The 19,773-nt window shown below is 37.9% G+C and overlaps 1 protein-coding gene across 5 annotated transcripts in view; it reads right to left on the reverse strand.

The window, feature by feature from the left end:
- NSMCE2 (NSE2 (MMS21) homolog, SMC5-SMC6 complex SUMO ligase) overlaps positions 1-19,773 on the reverse strand; it is a 208,962-nt gene that overhangs the window by 86,770 nt on the left and 102,419 nt on the right. The window contains exons 5-6 of one of the 5 annotated variants that reach the window (XR_008996167.1): positions 10,816-10,961; positions 4,470-10,376 (exon numbers count right to left, since the gene is read on the reverse strand). The exons of 3 other annotated variants lie outside the window; for them this stretch is intronic. The gene's annotated coding sequence lies outside the window, so the exon portion shown is untranslated. Of the gene's footprint in view, positions 1-4,469; positions 10,377-10,815; positions 10,962-19,773 lie in introns of those variants that run through there. One more of the 5 variants, XR_008996166.1, reaches the window with a different exon arrangement.

Consider the following 19,773-nt stretch of genomic DNA (forward strand, 5'->3'; position numbering starts at 1 on the left):
GCAGGAGGCTCTTTAAAAGTGTTTGTGAGTCTCATTAGTACAACAGCTGGACTTTAGCTGCAAAAATATAGTCTATCAAGTAATGCTGTTTGATTTTACCCCTTGAAATTTCAGTTCTTTGTACATAAACCTTCAAGGGCATCTTTCAGAAATGTTATGCTTTGCTGAATGTTTGCAAGTTTGAAGCAGTTGCTTTTGTCCTTATTGATTGTTTCAGTAATGATACAACATAATCCTTCAGTTCGGAAATCTTTCCAAGCACTTTTCCTTCTGATGTGATTGAAAAGGTCCGACAGAATATAAAATAATATAATAGTCACTGTTTATTTCTTCCTGTAGTTTGGCTTCAATTTTTTAACATTAAACTCTTCAATTCATCTGGAATGTATTTTAATGTGAAGTATAAATTTTGGATTTACATAGTGTTATTAAAATGCTAGCCAATGGTTCCAAAATTTTTTCTTGAATGAGCCAACTTCTCCACTGACTTGAAAATCTATCACATGTCAAAATCTTATATGTGCTTATTACAATAGTTGTCTATTTGCTTATTACTGTTCTCCCACTGGAACTTAAGTTTCACAAAGAAAGAGAGACTCAGTTACTTTGGTTCACCACTGGTCACCAGACAGAGTACTACTACCGGGCTTTTAGGAATGAATGGCTGAAAAAGGCTTTCCTCTTTCAATCTCTGAATGTGATTTACTGTTATTACTAATTTTCTAAAGATAAACAGATGCTACATTATTGAAACAAATCTGAACTGATCATATTTATGATTCTTTCAATGTGCTGCTATATTTCCTTTGCTAATATTTGACTTAAGATCTTGTATAGGTATCTTTAAGTGAAGGTGCTCTTAATTTTTATGAACAAAACAAAGTACAATTTGGTCATAGCCATCCTAGGTTCATAAAATAACCTGAGAAATTTTCCATATTTTACCATGCTTTCAAATAAATTAGACAGCACAGGAAATACCTGTTCCTTTAGGATTTGACAGAATGTGATAAATATATCTAGAATTTGCACTTCTGAGGAGTAAAGGATCTTTCTTTCAATCCAACTTTTGTCAATATCATTCAGTTTTTGCTGTATTGAGTCAATTTTGGTTATTTTAAATAATTTGTTTTTGCTTATTCATTTTGTAGATTGAATTTACTGTCATAGGGTTAAAATTCTTTTTTTATTTTTAAAAAAGTATTAAAAATTTTGTAATTTAAAATAAGATCTCTGTGCATCTATGGTCATAGGTTTCTTCTTTTTTAAAAAAATATTTGCTTCTGGGTCATGTTATGATTGGATTTAAAAAATCAACTTAGATCCTCATCTTCTAACAGAATAGGGGAGTCACTGTGGTAATGAATATGTTCAGTTTTAATGTAAACTACATTCTATTTTTTTTATGCTTCCAAAATGTTTTCGCCTTTCCCCTTCTCCCTGAGCCATACTGATTAAGAAGATCCCTCCCCCCAGCTTTTAGCCAATTTATTAGGAAGCTGTTTGTTTTATTTCTACTCTAGTTCTGCTTATTTTTAACCTTCCCTTAGCCTGCCTTTCTTTCTTGAAGCCAATAATAAAACAGCATTTTTTGAGTCTCCTTGCAACCTTCCCTCTTCCATCTGCCAAATTACTGGAATACTTTATAATCCCAGATCCCTGTTATTATAAGTCCATTATATTATTATTTTTTTGAAGAATGATTATCAATAGTATTATGGTTTACTCCTATACTGTTATTCACAATTAATTCCATACCACTTAAAAATACTCTAATTTCTTCCCCCTATTGAGTTCTTTATTCTAATTACTTGTTTGTCTCTATGTCTTGGCATAATTTTTTTCAGAGCAAGTACATGAGTGGGATATTCTGCAGGTTTTCAGTATCAAAGATGATCTTTTTGTTCTCCTTTCAAGAAAAGATGCCTCAGCTGGCTGTGCAATTTGAGTGACAACCCTTTTGAAGGTGATGCTTTCACCCTTTCAACCTTTCACTCTTTCCAAGGTGATGCTCCTTTGCTTTTCCTATACAGTGTTACTAGGTAACTGGATACAAATGTATTGTCCTTCTTTTGTGGATAACATCTGCTCTTACTCCTGCACTACCTCCACATATCTGGATGCTGATAGTTGATTCATTTTTAAGTATAACAATTTTGTTAGAATACATTTAAGAGTGAATTTTCATCATCATTATTTTTATTTAATAACAGCTTTATTGAGATATAATTCACACAACATTAAATTTCTTCATTATTTTTTTGCTGGCGCCCGAGCCCTTTGATGTGATGATTCATGACTCCCTTTAGCTAAGGTGGCAGTGAACATGCGATGTTTAATATGTAAGCTCAGGTTATCATCTTGAACCTGAAGCCTATCCAATGTACCCCGAAGCTGCCTGTTGTTGCCCTACTGCTCCTCCTTCCTGCTGTTCTACTGGCTGCATCCTGGAACATACTTTACCTTTCTTTATACTCTCCTCGCTTTCTTACCAGGTTTCTCGACTTTCTCCATGGTTTTTCCAGGCCCAAGCCCCAGCCTTCCTCTCCTCTCATTCTCTATAATCTTCCTGGTAAGATTTCATCCACTTCCTGGCTCCAAATGTCATCTACATCAGAGGTTTTCAAGCCCCTCCCCAAATATTGCTTATACAGAAACATTCTCCCATTACTAACATCTCTCATTAGACACAGTGATTTTCAATTACAGGGATATCCTGAAATCTCAGGAGGCACATTTATGGCTTGAAGAAGCACTTCTGTCCAGGAACACGTGCCTGTCCCATCATCCAATGAGCTGTCCACTCCAGAAGCCTGGGAGTCATCACCATCAGACCCGAGGATGGTATCTCTCCAGTTCACCACCATATCTAACATAGAGTCTAACATATAGCAGCCCAACAAATACTTGTCATAGGAATGAATTCGATCACTAAATTCTGTGGTTTCTAGTTCACATCCTTTAAACTCATCCTCTTCTTTTCATCCACACTGTCAGTACTTCAGTTAAAATCACTATTACTGTCCACCTGGCTTACTACCAAAGTCTCCAAGCCTCCAGTCCTGCCTCTGCCAACCCATTCTTCATGTTACAGTTAGCGTTATCTTTTTTCAGTCACAGACCAGTTCTTATCTCCCTCACCTAAGGCCGTTTAAAATCAAATACCAATTTCTCAACGTGACATACAAGTCTCTAACTCTCTTGACTTTGTACACAACATCCTTTCTACTTGAGAGAACTCAGGTGCCAATGGAAGGAGAATTTTGTGATGCCCCAAAGTTGAGTTAAACCCTTATCTTACATGCTTCCCAAAGTATCCTGTACTTCCCCTTATTGCATCTATTCTGTATTGTAATTGCCTGTTTGTCTGTCTCTCCTCACCCATGGTGTAAATTTTGGTGGGTGTTCATTGTCCTTTGCCTTGTATCTCAGTGCCTTGCACAGGTCTTGGCACAGAGCAGGCATCTGATGAGTATCTGATGAGTGAATACATTTTCAAATATCACCAGTGACCATGAAAGAAGGTAACTTTAGAATTCCATTATGGGACAGAGATTCTGGACCCAGCTGGGATCCATGAATAGTTACTAAGAGTGGATGAACACCATGAAATTGTACCCAACATTTTATGTGTATATAAAATTTTTGAGGGTAATTTTCAGATTTCCTAAGGAGTCAATAATCCTAACAGTTTAAGAAATATTACTGTAGGGGCTTATTTGGTTAGAAAGGAGTATTTTGAAGCGTATTGCAAACTAACAAAAACAAATTGTAGATACATATACACAGCACATAGACACACACACACACACACACACACACACACAGATACAAACATGAACTGACTTAATGATATCAAGCCTATGGTAAATGTTTTGTTGAAAAGGGACAAGAATCAGAAGAGCTAGAGGGCTGCAGGAAGAATGAAGAAAAACAGAGGATGCCAGAAAAAGAACTGAGAAAGGCAGAATAGAGAGAGAAAAGGAACTTCTGTCCACTCCGCTGTTTTATATACGGCCCTTAGGCGGTCGGTGTGCAAAAGGTTGGCTGCAGTACGGAGGGCGTCAGTGTCTGAAGATACCTGTGTAATTCTGAAAATTGCAAACTTCAGCTTGCCACATGCTGCCCAACTTCAGGACAGTCTGGTCCACTAGTCCAGCTGTCTTCTCAATTCTGTCCAGTGAATCCCTGTCTAGACTCTGCTCTTCAACAGAAGGAAAGAGAGAAAGAAAACAGAAGGCAGTGGCCTGGGCCCATGAGAAGAGGAAAGGGAAAGGAGTTCAAACACTCCCTACTTCTCAGGTGACCATCTTTCTCTAGCTCACTCTCCTCCTTTGTCTTTATTCATTGAACAGTTTATGTATGTGCCTGTGTGCAAAAATCGTTGACAATACAGGATGCACTTCAGTAAACAAGAACATCTTTGTAAGTTCTGAAAAATACACGTAGTTTTCAGAGTTCTAGTTTTTAATAAATGTTGGCTAGTTCATCCTTTCTCCATCAATTAAACACTTAATAAAGGAAGGGAATATGATCTTTTTGGGGGGTAACTTCTCATATCAGCATATAACATATTATACTGCCCGGTTTGCTTTAGCAAATGCTAACTTTTATATCATAAGATGTTGTTACTAATCTACTAAAGTAGGGTAAGTACTTCAGAAATGGTGATAGGCTGGATGATTTTTGTTTTAAAGCCACCCAGCCTAACTTCCATTATTGCAGAGTCCAAGGATAGCTACTGATCTTACATCTAAGACGTCTCTGGCTGTGAAACAAAAGTTACTTACGTGGGAATGAAAACTGGACACTTTCGTCATTAGCATCATCTTTCATCCAAAGAAAATGAAAGCCTGAGGATGGTTTTCATTTGGTCAAAAGGCCTGGACAATTAACTGACTGGTTAATCTGCGTCTAAATCCTCAGGAATAGTCCATAGCTACCTGTTTAGCATTTCAGCTTCACATCATTTAACATCAACACACAAGAACAGCTCTGCAGTGACGTACAGGGATAGGAGCCTCATGAATTTATCAGACATACTAATAATCCAACAGTGTCTACCTCTGCTGCAAAACTCTAATTGTGTAAAGGGACAAAACTGTGATTGTTAAAACAATATTTTGTAAAAAAAAAAAAGTCTTTTCAAGATTCTATATTTACCTATACTCTCTGAAATTTTTGTGAAGTCCAAATCTACTAATAACAAATATGGTATTTTAAATCATAGTGACAACTGAAGATTCCTCTGGGTAAATGCCTGATAAATTTATGGTGAAATTTAGTGATCAGTTATTCTGGCTAGAAGTTAGGGTGCAAGGGGAGGGATAGGAGAGAAAGGGGAAAAACTACTGCTCAGCAAGTCCCACCTAATAGTATAATATTTGGGGCAATATTCACTTAAAATAAATTCCAGGATTCACTCAAGAGTTGTAATGGTTTTTGCCGTGTTTATTTAGTCTAATACCCTTTTGGCAAGAAATTGCTGTTAAAGATTTATTGAAATCTGGTTTAAGTTCCATTCTATTCACAGATAAGCTGAACAGATCACTGAGAACTTGGGCTTCACTTTTTTCCACAGCAGGGTGTGGGATTTGAAACCCCTTCAAATGTTACTGGGATCCTTTTGAGGAAAGAGAGGAAGATGAGAATGAAAGAAAAATATTCTACAAGCTCGTTCGTTGCCTGCTCTGCTTTTTGTTGCATGCTTATCTTTAATCTTGTTGAACTCATTGTGTCCTCCATCTTCTTTAGGTTTCGCTGCTGCAAGAGATCCAGGTTAGGAAGTATGATGCCAGGATCAGTGTTGACAATGAGTTGAGAGCCAGAAGTGAAGCCAAAAGAGGCTGTGAAGCCAGAACTAGAAATGAGCTGTTGGAGATCATATCATGTGGCATCTACAATATATATTCCATTCATCCATACTGGTATGAAGTGTGCAAAACCAAAAAAATACACATCCAGAAAAAAAGGGCCTGCTGTCACCAAGATAATATTATTTGGCACTCTCTAGCTGAAATGTGCACATTGTTAAGATGTCCTTACTATAGTCCTTCTGGGAAGAATTATTTTGGTGAAGTGTGGAATGGAAAGCAAACATGGAACATGACAACAAAGATGGGCATCACCTGGGAAATCCAGCAGTCCACTCCAACAGATGCCCTCAAGGTAGTATTTACCTTGATGAACCTTGCAGACTGATACCTGATTGCACTGACTGGACACAGGAATGCAGACTCATACTAGCAAAACTCACAAGGCACTAATGTATAAAAAGAGAAGGCAACTTTATTATTTACAGTAAACAACAGAAGAATCAGACATACTTAAGGACTGTGTCAGCCTGATAGTGAATGATCTCTTTGGGAAGGCAAGTTACCAGAGGGAAGCGTGGTGAGTAAGTGGAATTAATTATGCAGGATTCTACTGCAAAAGGGCATGAAGCTCTGCAGCTCCTTATAACACAATGATTGACCTTCCAGGGAGGCTGGATGCTTGCCTCAACCTGGCAGGTGCTATTGGTCAGACAGTGTTGTGTCAGGTATCATAACAATTACATTGATAGCTTTTCATTTCCTCCATAGTGGAGACAGAGAAAATGGTCTTCTGATGGAGATTTCATGTTTGTGTTATTAAGATGTTGATACCCTCAATAAGGTTATAGTCAGATTTTTACTGCCCAAGAAGTCTTTATGATTGTTAAGATCATATTATCTTCAATCTATTAGGTGTTCATTTCTTAGTTTAATTTTCAGAGAGTATTTCCATTGTCCTGCTTTCTGGATCAAGAGGGGCACCGCATGGTGGACTCCACATTTGCCTACAGGTTCCACAAAGTGTCAGTTAAATTCAAATCAACCTGTATTTACTGTGCCAACTTTATGCCCACTGCTATACCAAGTACAAACTAATATTCAAAGTATAGTAAAAGCCTCTAAGAAAATGTTATATTTATCGGATGCCTACAGCCCTTTGTTCTTCATAAGGTACATTCATTCATTCATATTTTGCTATATGTATAGACCCTCTACTAACAACCAGGATTTATTGGATCCAAGAAATACAAAGAAAAACATGATATTGTCATGTTGCTGCTGAGAACTTACAGCCTGGCAAAGGAATAAAACATGTTTTTTAAAAAAAGGTACTATGCCAAGTGGTATAAAGCATAACAGGGGGAGTGTTTTTATATCTTTGGGCAGAGACAGAGGCCGTATCTTTTTTAAAGTCTGATTTAAAAAAGAAACTGAATAATAATGATGATTATTAAATTATTTAATGACTGTGGTACAACATACAAATGATAAGTTCCTTCCTTGTTACTTACTTCCCACCCCTGTTTCTACCTCTCAAGGCTGCCCTCAGTAATTTGGTGAACACTCTTCTGGGTATTTTTCTATGTATGTGGAACACACATATATACACAAAATCATTTGGAACCCCAACATACACATACTTAGATGGGCATATAAACATAAATTATGTATTATTATCAAGGTGTAAAATGTATATATTACAAATCCCATTCATGTAATACACACATGTACACATCCATTTAGATAAATATATGGATCATACTATATTTTCTTCTACATTTAATTCTTTGTTATAAATTATAACATGAATATAGCAAAGTGCGCAAAATAAATACGCTGAGTTGAGAAAATAAATTACCCTGGAGACTCTTACCAGGTCCATAAATAGAAAATCTGAATACCCCAGAAACTCCCTGCATCCACCGGCCCAGCTCCCCAAAATATCATTATGTTGAATTTGATGTTAATCATTTCCTAGCTTTGAGTCTGTAGAACCTGTCCCCCTATGAGGCAGGTAAAGTTCAAATTTCAAATGTTCTTAGAGAAAAAACAGCTTCAAATCTCTAAGCTTCTCTGAACTCTCATTTTTCCTTAGAATTCCTTAGATTTTTCAGCCCTTTGCTGCTCTGAGGAAGTTTTCTTATACGTATTCAACATTCTCCATTATTTTCACCAAGAGGATTATTCAAATAACCTACCTGGCCAGATTTTCAGTAACAGAAATCCGCGTCACTTCTCAATTTCTTCCTTGTGTTATGGTATTATGTGTAAATATAAATCCTTAACAACTAGATCCTAACTCCCTAGGGTTTATGAGAAGCAAACATCTCTAACTTCTTACAGCACAAATAGTGATATATGCAACAAATGCACTAAAAGTAAAGAGTAAAGGAATGGAAATGAGAATGAATATGTAATTCCTCCTGCCCTTGAAGAGTTTCCATTTTCTTTTTTTGAAGGAAGATGTATATGCATAAAACAATTTGAAATGAAACAATTTTAAGGCAATAAAGATATATGTCTAAATGAAATCATTTATATTCACTGACATGGAGAGATTTCTAAGATATATTGTCAGGTGAAAAAAAGAAAGTTGTAGGATGGTATGTCAAAAAATATACCTAGTCTATCTCCCAGGTGTGTCAGTGTGTGTGTGTGTATGTACATGCCCATGCATATTCTTGTTTACGCACAGAAATGTGATTATAAAGATATAACAGTAGTTACTCCTATGGGCTGAGAATGGGAAGCCAGGAACTATCTTTTCACTTTCAAATATCCTATATAATACTTTTACACAGAGCATATTGTTTTTATTGTTGAGGGAAATTTTAAAATTACATTCAAAGGCAAACATCTCTGACAAAGGAATCGAGAAGAATAAATAGACAGGAAGACAAAAACTACTGGGGAAGGCTCCTTCAAAAAGGCAGGATCTGAAATGGGCCCAGTAGGACTGGTAGAGTTTGAACTGGAGAAGGGGGTGGGGGGAAAGTTGGTGAAGGGGACAAGAGCTGTGTTTTGAGCAAACATGAGGGAGAAATAAGAATGGCGTCCGAAGGGGACCATAAGCAAGCTGACCTGGCTGAAGCTAACACCAGTTTACAGTGAAAGAAATGATTGCGTGGACATAACAAAGCCACAGCACAAAATGTGGGGTGTCATCAATATAAGGGTTCACAACTGGTTTGATGGGACACAGAAGTCATTAGAGGTTACTTTGCAAGGTGGTAGTGTGAGATAATCTTAACCTTATGAAGTAGTCTATGCAGAATGAGATCAAATGTGGAAAATTCCTGGTGATTTGTTAAGTGTTAGATCAGTAATCTTAGGTTTTATTTAGTAAGTTATTATATTAAAAGTTACATGTTAGGGAGATTATCTTGGTATTCTTGTACAGAATGTACTCCAGGGGACAGAAAGACTTAGATCAAGGAGATTCCTTAGCAATATAATATACTTGCAAGAGCTTGCCCCATCTTCACAATCTGAAAAGTGCAAATCACTATCCCACCTCTCAGGATAGTTGTAAGGATTAAATGTACAGGAAATGGGGTGGTTGAAATTTATTATCTTATTTCTTCTCAACTGCTATTATAGCCCAGATGTATGTTGATACAGAACTGATGTGCTGGACATGGGAATGGGAAAGGTAAATCCAAGAGACTTTTCTAAAAAAATAATAAGGATTTATTTATTGGATGTAGGGAATGAAAGAGGAAAAGATGAAGGTTTCTAGGTTTTCAGCAGAAGAGACTGACAGGCTGGTCCCTGACAGAAACCTTCCTAGATCTGAGATCCACAACATTTTTGGAGTCATGACACTCTTACCATGTGAGTATCACCTCTTCTATCTCTGTTACTCCTAACCTGTGACTCCCACAACTTGGGATCAGCAACCTCCTTGTATTAGTACAAACATGGCTTGAGATATTTTAAAATAAAAGTACACTTATATTCATCTTAAAAAAATTTTCAAGGATGCATTAAAAATCTTAAAACAGCTAAGACATACAAAGTTCCTGACTATTCAGTTATCGCAGTAGGCAAAAAAAATCCATATATTTGACTTTAAGGCATAAAAAAAATCTACATAAAATCTGATGGAATTAAATGTCCTTAGGGTTTCAAATTAACTCCTAAATCACAAAATTATGAAAATCAAAAAGATCACTACAAACTAGTAACATAAGTGATTCTAATTTACTGTGCTTTTGAAACTCTTTTCTTCCAGGAGGGTTCTGACTTCTGACTTAACATGTTACAACACCAGGCTGGAGAACAGAATTTATCATAGCTTTACAGTATTCCCAAAGTCTGGGCTGGTGCTCTTTGTTGTCCACTTGAAGGTCAAAAGTTTGAGGACTATTACATGATAGAAAACAAAAATCCAAAAAGCTCAAAATGATTTATCATGCTTTAAACTCTTCAGTGTTCTGTAAGGTCCCATCTTTGTAGAAGATGACAGAGTTGGCAATTGTGTAACGAAGCCTCCAGAACTAGTTACGATTCTGGAATGGGATCATTTTGCAATGCAGTTGGTCACCACCATACGAACATCTTGGGAAATAAAAGAGCTTGTTTACCTGCTAGTTCCTGTCAGAAAATAACTCATTCACACAACAGTGCGACAGTACTTTTGCTTAAACTACCAATCTACATTTCTTGATATTTACGATTATATTTTAAAAGAAAGTTAAGAACATTTCTACGTATTTGAAAAGGTATAAAGGAAGGGAAAGGGAGAAGGAGGAGGAGAAAGACACGCATCTTTGTTTCACGGTGATATGGGAAGGCGAGGTAGGGGAGGATGTAAATGAAACAGAATTGGCTGTGAGCTGCTGTTTGTGAAGGTGGGCATGAGACCACAGAAAGCCATCTTCCACTGCACCTGTGCAGCGTTCACAGTGAGCCACTTTGGCATGTGGATTATTTCAAGCTGAAGACAACCAAGGCCCAAAAGACTCAGAAAGAGCTTTTTTACCTCCCCCTTACTTACCTCTAAGAATTTAGAAAGAGGGCCTGGTCCAGGAAGAACTGCTATCATCAGAGATAACTACAGAGAACAAGTGAGATGGATGCGGTAAGCTGTGGGGAGCTGGCAGGGCCTATTCCTCTTGGGACGGTGTCCCCTTGTCTCTCTACCTGCACGACAAACATTTGTTAATCAAACATTTGCTCTTCCCATTTACCTGTGAACTGTATTCCTTGCCTCTGAAGCCCTAGACTCCTACCGCCTTGTCCTTAGCTCAGGACGGCATATAAGCCTCGATTGCCTGCCTGTCTTTGGGTCTCTTACGTCTTGTGGGGCTCCTGTACATACAAAATTATATTTTGTTTTTCTCCTGTTAATCTGTCCTACGTCAATTTAACTAATAGATCAACCAAAAAAACCTAGAAGGAAAAAATTTCCCTTCCCTATATCTACTTTGTTATGTTGAAATGTTACAAATATAGTTTTATAAAGGCACGTGCCTATTTTTTCTCAAGATTGTCTCCTAACTCTATACCTAAAAAGATAAGTCACAGTACTATTAATAGAATTACAATAAATAATGTCATCTTTAGAACACTGAGTTAAGATTTCAAGAGTTCCTAGGGCTTACTAGCCTAACAATAACAAAATTTATGCCAGAAAATTATCCTTATTTTGTACATAATGCTTACATAAAGCACTTTCATATCCATTATCACAACTGATTTTCATAATAATACTATGAGATCTGGTGGGTAACATTCTAATTTATGAAAAATAAATATGAGACTCAAAGAAATAAGTGGTTTTCATTTCTTTCATCCATTCATTCCATAAACATTTACTAAACACCTAGCATGTGTTAGTCAGATTTGCCCTGGGTATTAGGAATTAAGAGAGAAAGCAAATGTGATTCCTTCTTTTAAGAGGTGTGTAGTCTAGTAGAGGGGACAGATGTATAAACTGATAACTGTGTGATGATGTGGTTCACGCTACAATGAAGTATTTTTCAAAGATACTTTCCGCCATTCCTGCAGTAAGAAATATATATTACAACCCTGTGCGTATAAATGTAAGTTTTATGAAACAACTCTTCCTGTGTATGACACATACGGTATTTTCTAATCTACCCTATTTGCTATCTTTTCTCTTTTAGTAAAATGCTGGTCACAACATTTTACAATGGAGTGGGTTGTTACCTACAGTGTGCAGAAGTACGATGATGAGTATGATAAGAGTTCTGTGGCAACACAAATGGAAACAAAAACTCTGCTCCAGGAATGAGAAAAGGCTTTAAAGAGGCTGGTCTCTGAACACTTATTAATATTAAAGTGGCATAGCTAGAACAAAGGTCTTGGGATGCTTTAATCACTTTGCTCTTGCAGTAACTGTGCGGTTTTACACTAGCTAAACACAAAGCAGCAAGTCTGTGAACTTGCTGATAAGCTATGGAAACAAGTTGTTTTCTTGAAGGGATGTCAGCAATCATTCATTCACATTTACTACATCCTCATTATTGGCCCAGCACTTCCTGTACATTGGCTCACCCTGCTACTACCTGTAAAACAACCATACAAACATCCTGCAACTACAAGGTTTATTCTATGACTAATAGTCTTAAATATTCTCTCAAAAATTCTCTACAACTAAAAGCAAGAGACCAGGATAATATGTGTTAAATGTAAGATCAGACACTGTAACTTTTAACAACCACCAACCTCTACTGTGGTTTTTGTTCAATGCCTTAATCCTCAGTCTCAAAAATCTGCTGTCCATCCAGGGCAGGCGTGCCTGCGACGTACAGCAGAGCTCAGTGAAGAGCTAGCAAAAGCTCCAGGCTCCACGAGTACTTGTATCTCATGCTGCTGCCCTCTGCTGTCTAAGACAGAAAGGGACAAGATCAAGGGAGACCCACAGACTTGATTTTGCTTTGCCATTTCTTCCAATAGGAATGTTTCCATTTTCAGATACTTGTTTTGAGAATATATTTTGCCCAACTGCACCAAACACTCTTTTTTTCATGAACTTGACCTAGTCTGCTAAGTTCCTTGTGCTTTTTATCTGTTAAGTAAGAAAAAAGAAAGGTGCTTTTCCACAACAGCATGTGATGAGCTTACAATAGCACTATTATTCTTTGGGTATTCAATAAATATTCATCAAGGATAGTGAGAGTGACACTGAATAGGAAACAGACAAAAAGAGGAAAGTTAAGTGGACTTCATGTGATTTGGAGGAACTACAGCTGTTTCTCATCCCTAACTTCCCCAAGGGAAGCATGCTTTGAATATCAATGATAAAATATTTTGTTGGATGAAGGCTGAAAACAGTATTCTTAATTAAAATTAAACCAATTTGAGCCAACCCCAAAACGCCAACCAGCATTTGTGCCTGATTCATAAAACTGTAGGGCCTTCAATTGTAAATTGAAAGTATTCTGGGCTAAGCTGCGATAAACATAGGGGTGCATATGTCTTTGACTCTTTACTTTTTAATCCATCATTATTCTTATACAGAAAGAAGGACTAGGAAAAAATATATATAGTGAACTCCCTTTTGAGGATAAAGCTGAATTTCACCTAGAACATATGCTTGGCACCACTTTAATTCCTAAAATCTTTAATACTTACCTCCAACTTTGTATGAAGCACTGTCAAAAGACTGTACTATTTTAGGCATCTTGAACACAGTAGGTCCAAAACCAAGACTCTCATTTGCTTCTGCCCTTTCCTCCTGCCAACCTCCCAAACACCCATTCTTCTTAATTAATTCCAGTGATCTCTAAAACGCCTATGCACAAGAAAACCCACTGGAAGGGGGGTTAAAATATTAAAACTTTATACTGGATACATGCTCAAAAATATTTAACTTTGAAGCTATTTAACTGTTAAGGGTGTGGGACTTTTTAAAAAAGTTGAGTTACTAATCTAGTCTCCTCTTTAGGCCTCTTAGAATCTAAGTGCTTAGATTCTCTCTCCAAGTCTCTTCCACTTCGGTTTTCATTTCCATTTCCCCCGCCACTGCACTGGTCCAAGACGCTCCATGTCTCGCCTGGATTTCTGTGGTAGTTATCTGTCTTGTCTCATTACTTGCAGTATCTTTTTCCAACTCATCCTTTGCTCCGCCACTAGAAATACCTTCACTAGCCAGTCACATCACTCAGAAATACAGCAATACCTACCAGCATCTTAACACAGTTTTCGGGGCTTTCTATACTCTTATTCCAACCTAGGAAGTAGTCAGGAAAAAGCATAAACTTCAGGCCTTGGATCGATTTTTGCTTCTGCCCCTTATAAGCTTTGTAACTTTGGGGGAAATCACTTAGGTTTTCTCAGCTTTTATTTCCATCTTCGAGGGGTGGTATTAACAGCTCACAAAGCTGTCACGTAAATCAAATGAGATTATACATGAGAAGGAACTTAGCACAAAGCCAGGCACACACTAACTGATCATCAATTGACCCTTTCTCGCTCTAGGTTCATCCACTACTACTGCCTTCTGCCTCGCTTCCACTACTCCTGCTCCCATAATCCTGGCACATTACACACCCCTCTCTGGGACATTTGCTTTTCTCAAATATGACATGCACTCTCAGGCCCCTGTGGTTCTGATAATGTTATACTGTCTGCCTCATATGCCCCTTATTGCCTCTCCGAGTGAAATTCTACCCATGGATCAAAGCCTGGCTCAAATGTCAACAACTCCCAGGAAGTCTTCCCTTTATTTCATGGATCAGAATTAACCACTTTTCCTTTGTGTTCCCCCTTTACCCTGCTTGCAGCTTTACTATAGTGTTTATTTCTTTGTGCCATAATATTATTATTTAAATTAAATATAAAATTATACACGTTGCCTGCATCAATTACAAGCTTCTCAAAGGCAGAAATCGTACTTTTCTTCTTTTTATTTTCAGCAATTAACACCTTTTACTGGAAGGGATTTAAAACATGTTGGCTGATTGAATAAATATATGTATGAAAAACATATTCAAAAGGAGCTAACTTTTATCAGAACAAAATACCAATCACTTGTTCTAACTTTTGAAGTAGTTTTTAGAAAACTTCTCCCTGAAAAACACACCATTTTTTAATCTTTATAATACATACATTAAAAATAACGAAGACATGACCTAAAATGGCACATTTTTTGAAACTTCACACTCAGTGTATATAGCAAGGTATTCTTTTTAAACTACCAAACTGACTTTAAAAATTGGTATCAATTGTTACCCACTGATGGGCTACCAGTGAGTGAATACTAATAGTGGGGCGATGATTCAAACAGGAATAATCATGGTACACACATAAAATGGAATATTAGGCATTATTTTAAAATCATGTTTTCAAATACTTCATCAGCTCACACTATATGAGTGAAATAATCAGGACATAAAGCTGATTCCAATTTTGCAAGCATATAACTTATAGAAAAAAAGGCTAAGGAAATACAGAAGATGTTAATGTGTGGTTATCTTGGAGTGGGGAGATTATAGGTGATTTTTATTTTTGTCCCTTGTATTATCTGAATTTACTACATACATAATTATATAGTTAGCAAAGTAATTTCTGAAAGATTAAATATAAAGAAATTCTAATTAAACTTTAGTTAGATTTGCAAATAAGTAAAATTAAGTTTTATTAGCCCAGTAAAAGACTCTGATTTTTAATATTAACTGCAACATATTCATGCAGACATCATTAAAAACCAAGAGTTAATGCTGTAGTTTAGGAAGTATTGATAAAAGTTTCCCTTAATTTAAACAGAAAGCAGAGTAAGTGCCCATTTGACTAGTTATTCGGTAGGCAGAGAAGGCCTAGCTCCGGAGGGGGAAAGACTCAGCTGACATCCAGCCCGGCTGCTGCTTGGCTGTGTGCCTTGCTCTCTCTGAGCCTCAGCTACCCTATCCACAGACCAGGAAAATCCTCATTTTCTCTCGTTACTTGCAGAACTGATGCAGACATGGTTTATGGAATCTCGACCACAACGTCTAGGATGTGGCAGGACCTGGGTCTTGGGTCTCATGGACCTGGAGGCTGTCCCCTCAGTTGGAAGACGGACAAGGATGAGTGCAGAGGCTCATTCTGCCTAAAAGGGAACACGGGAGGTCTGCCTAAGCTTGTTGGGTAGTAAAGGCTGATTCTAAAACCGACTCCGAGTCACCACAGGTATCGCAGACTGCACCAGCCACGGCCGTGAAGGTGGCACGCAGTGGTAGACCCCTCTGCAGAGCGGGATGACGGGCCATTAAAGGAAGCTGATGGGGGGTGAGAAGTTGGGAAGAACAAAACTGATGGGAGAGAGGGAGGAGAGAACAAGTTTCAAAGGGTAGTGCCACCAACAAGGCAGAGAAAAAATGAAGCCAAGGGAGAGAGCAGAAATAACCAGACTGTCAAACAGGGAGGAGTAGGGGCAGAGGCAAAGCGGCTCTTCCTTGCCTGTGACTTCCTCTTGAAATTTTCTCCCCCTCTTGTACTTATTCCCGTATGTCTCCCTCTTTTTAATTCCCACCACTTCATTTCTAAAACTACATTTTTATTTGCAAGAGTCACTCCCATGCGCTCTCGGACAAGTGGTATTCCTCCCACCAGGAGTCAGGAAATGAAAACCCAGGGAAACACCAACCCAGAGTGGCTTCCCCAACCCCCAAGGCCCTCCAGCATCAAGGATGAGATCTAGAATTGATCCTGGTTCCAGACAGGAGGGGTCCAGTGCAGAGGGAGCAGCTGCTCACCTCTCCACTTTCTCTTCCTGGCCATTGATGTCCTCATTTGCACTCTCTTCAATTACAAAGGATGCACTTGTCTTCAATTACATGCGACCCACCACACAAATGTCCCACCATTAGAATTTACGACCTGATAATTGGATGGTCACCTTCCCTTTCTGGCAAGTTTATAAAATGTTATTTTAAAACATCAGTATTGGACATGTTTAAAATAAAGTTCACACAAAAATGAGGCCATGAGAATATGTGGTCAAAAGCCATCGTGCCCTCAGGGTGGGAATGCATTTATTTCCATAGTGCACCAGTTTGTCTCCCAGTCTGTCAGTTTAACGTGCCAAGAAAAAGCTCAAGTAAAATGTTTCATTCTGGTTTTCTTCGAGAAAACTGTACACTTTGTAAAAAAAAATAAATAAAGGTTATACTGAATCAAGAGTATAAATGACAGTTAAGTGTTACCCATGTGGGTGCTAAGGGAGGGTGACTTCAAAGACGCAGTGATACACTTTGATTAAAGTGTAACAACCCATGAAAAGTTCATCTTTTGGAAATCACTACTTGAAAAATTAGATAACACTAATATTGTACCTGGAAATGCATTCATTCTCTAGTAAAAGGGTGTCATCTACACCTCATCAAAGGGATGCTAATGTCTGCAATTGCCAAAAGCTGGGCTGCCTGAAGTGAAAGCTGCAATGTTCTCGCAAACGACTTTGTTCAGTAAATAAGTACAATGTTAAGAGACATTTTCTTGTAAGACACTACCAAATGAAAACAAATGCACCCCAAAACACAATATGAAACAAGTGGTGGGGGACCTCCCTGGAGAAGCTGATTTGCTCATTGCACCTTTGGACCCACCCTGCTTCTCAGGGAGGGGGTCCTGACAAACCACAGGACGTGGGAACAGGCTGACTGATGCTTTCCATTTCTTCCACTTTGCTTGCGGTTCTCAGGAACTTGGACAAAGCCAAGAAAGAAACAAGAGCTGCCAGGCTCTGAATAACTCTTTAGTAGTGTCGACTCTAAAAAAGAATCACCGGGTTTGAGGTGAATGGGATTGAGAGGACAGAAAGAAAAGGACAGAAGGGCTGTCAGAGAACTTCAGAGCCACAGAGAACAGCTCTGCCATCTTCAGAGGGAAGCTCTGCTTTCTGCTGAGCTGTCCCCAGGCACTGCCCCACGGGGCCTCCCCGCGTGGCAGAACCCGGCGCTGGTGTAAGAGCTGATTTTAGTCTCTGAGGTAACGTGGAAGGACATTACGTTCTCAGGCTTGGTTCACTGTAGGGATTAGCACATATGGCCTAAGAAAGATATGCTGGATATGTGGTAAATCATTCTCAGAAGTAGCCCATTACGAAGCCCACTTTGTTTTAACAACACAGATTTTAGCTAAAGTACTACAAAACAATCACTCATTTAAAAAAAAAAAATCCCACTAAGGAGATCACATTTTCACTGACTTCCCATTTTCTCCTAAGAGTTTTTTCTTTTTCCTGAATAAAGCCAACCAACAAAAGGCAGTTTACATAATCATCAAGAGCATGAACTCTGCAGTCACATTTCCTGGGTTTGAATCATAAATATGAAGTTGGGTAATTTGTTCAACCTACATAAGCCTCAATATCCCCCTCTGTAAAATGGGGATGATACCACCACCCTGAATAGAGCTGGCACACAGTAAGTGCTCAGAGAAGGTCAGTATTTGTTAATGGTTATAAAAAGAAAAAAAGTTACTACTGCAAAGTCATGACATCCTTGTGCCTAGACTGAAAAAATAAGGCATATGATTAATGTGTTTAATAATCTGTATGTCTTCCTCTCAAAGTTAAGAATGTATTTCTTGAAGGCTTATTCATTTTTTGTCTCAAATATCTCAGTTTCTGGCATATAATAAGAGCTCAGTAAGTGTTTCAGTACAGAAGTGAAAGGAAAAGAACAAAACTTTGTAGACCAAATAATGTGAGCAATTGTTAATATTTGTCATATAAATAAATTCAGATTTAATGAGCTTTTACTGAGTGCCTACTTTATGCTAGGACCCACATGAAGACTTCACGTTATCTTAATAGATTTCTACAGACAAGACACATCTGTGCAACTGCAAAAATAAGAGAGTGGCCACTGGGCTAGACTGAGACTCAGACTACAACCAGTTTACAACCAGAAAAGGGTTGGTTAATTAAATCTGAGTTAATTTTCAAGCTATACAAATAACTCATTTATATGCTTCCAAAATGTAGAAGCAGAGGGTCCATGGACCACAACATAGGGGGATGCTATAGGACTACACTGTCTCCTCTAGATCTAGGGCAGGCTGATGGTACCCAGCTGGGATACAAAAAGCACCTTGGGGATGGTTTTAGCAGCCACAGGGCCCACGTCAGAAAAAAGCCGTGTTTTAAAGGATCTCTTTAACCACAGAATAAGGAACTACATATTACATTCAAGACTTGGCAGTAACTCAATTTCCAAATGTTAGTTTTTTCATGAAATCATCATATATCCCAGGGAAAAGTCATACTGATCTCAGCTCTTTTACTTTTTACTTTTTTGGGAAGAATGTTAAGCTGATGTAAAATGAGTAAGTGGATTTCAGTCTTCTGAAAGGGCTTCTGGGTGTGGTTGAGATAGCTAACTTTGAAAACTTAGCAACACAGGATACATTATGAGTAAGTCCCTTACTTTTTTTTTAAATAATGATGCTAACTCACCAGATTCTTCTGAGAGAGTCCTTTTATTAATTTCAATGAAGTCAAGTCGAGAACAAGTTGTAATATGAAACACACTTTATGCAACTATGTTGAAATTATCTGTCAGAGTTACATATTCCCATGTAAGAATTTTATGGTAAAACAATTTCAAAACAATATCAAGCATCAGGTTGGGTTCATTTTGGTTTTAGGTTGCCACAGGAAAACTCTTTCTATACAAATTATTGAAATCCTAAGGCAAAATGATAATGCTTTTAGTAGGAAAAAAAAATCATGTTCCCTACAGTTTATAATAAAAGAGCTGAAACTGAGCCCCAACTGAAATTATACTGTTAGGCAAGTCCAAAAACTAAACGTAAAAACATGTTAAAATGCAACACAGAAGGAAAACCATTCTCATATATACAGTTTTAGATGCTTAGCCATTCCTGACCCCAGCCCAGATGAGATCAACTGATCCTTCATAGGGTTTCCTACCATCAGCCAACAAATTCACGCCCTTCTCAGCCACACGGTTACTCAGGAAAACGCAAGCAATACATTTAAAGG

Source organism: Manis pentadactyla, chromosome 3, assembly GCF_030020395.1.
Source record: "Manis pentadactyla isolate mManPen7 chromosome 3, mManPen7.hap1, whole genome shotgun sequence".
NCBI classification, from domain to species: domain Eukaryota; kingdom Metazoa; phylum Chordata; class Mammalia; order Pholidota; family Manidae; genus Manis; species Manis pentadactyla.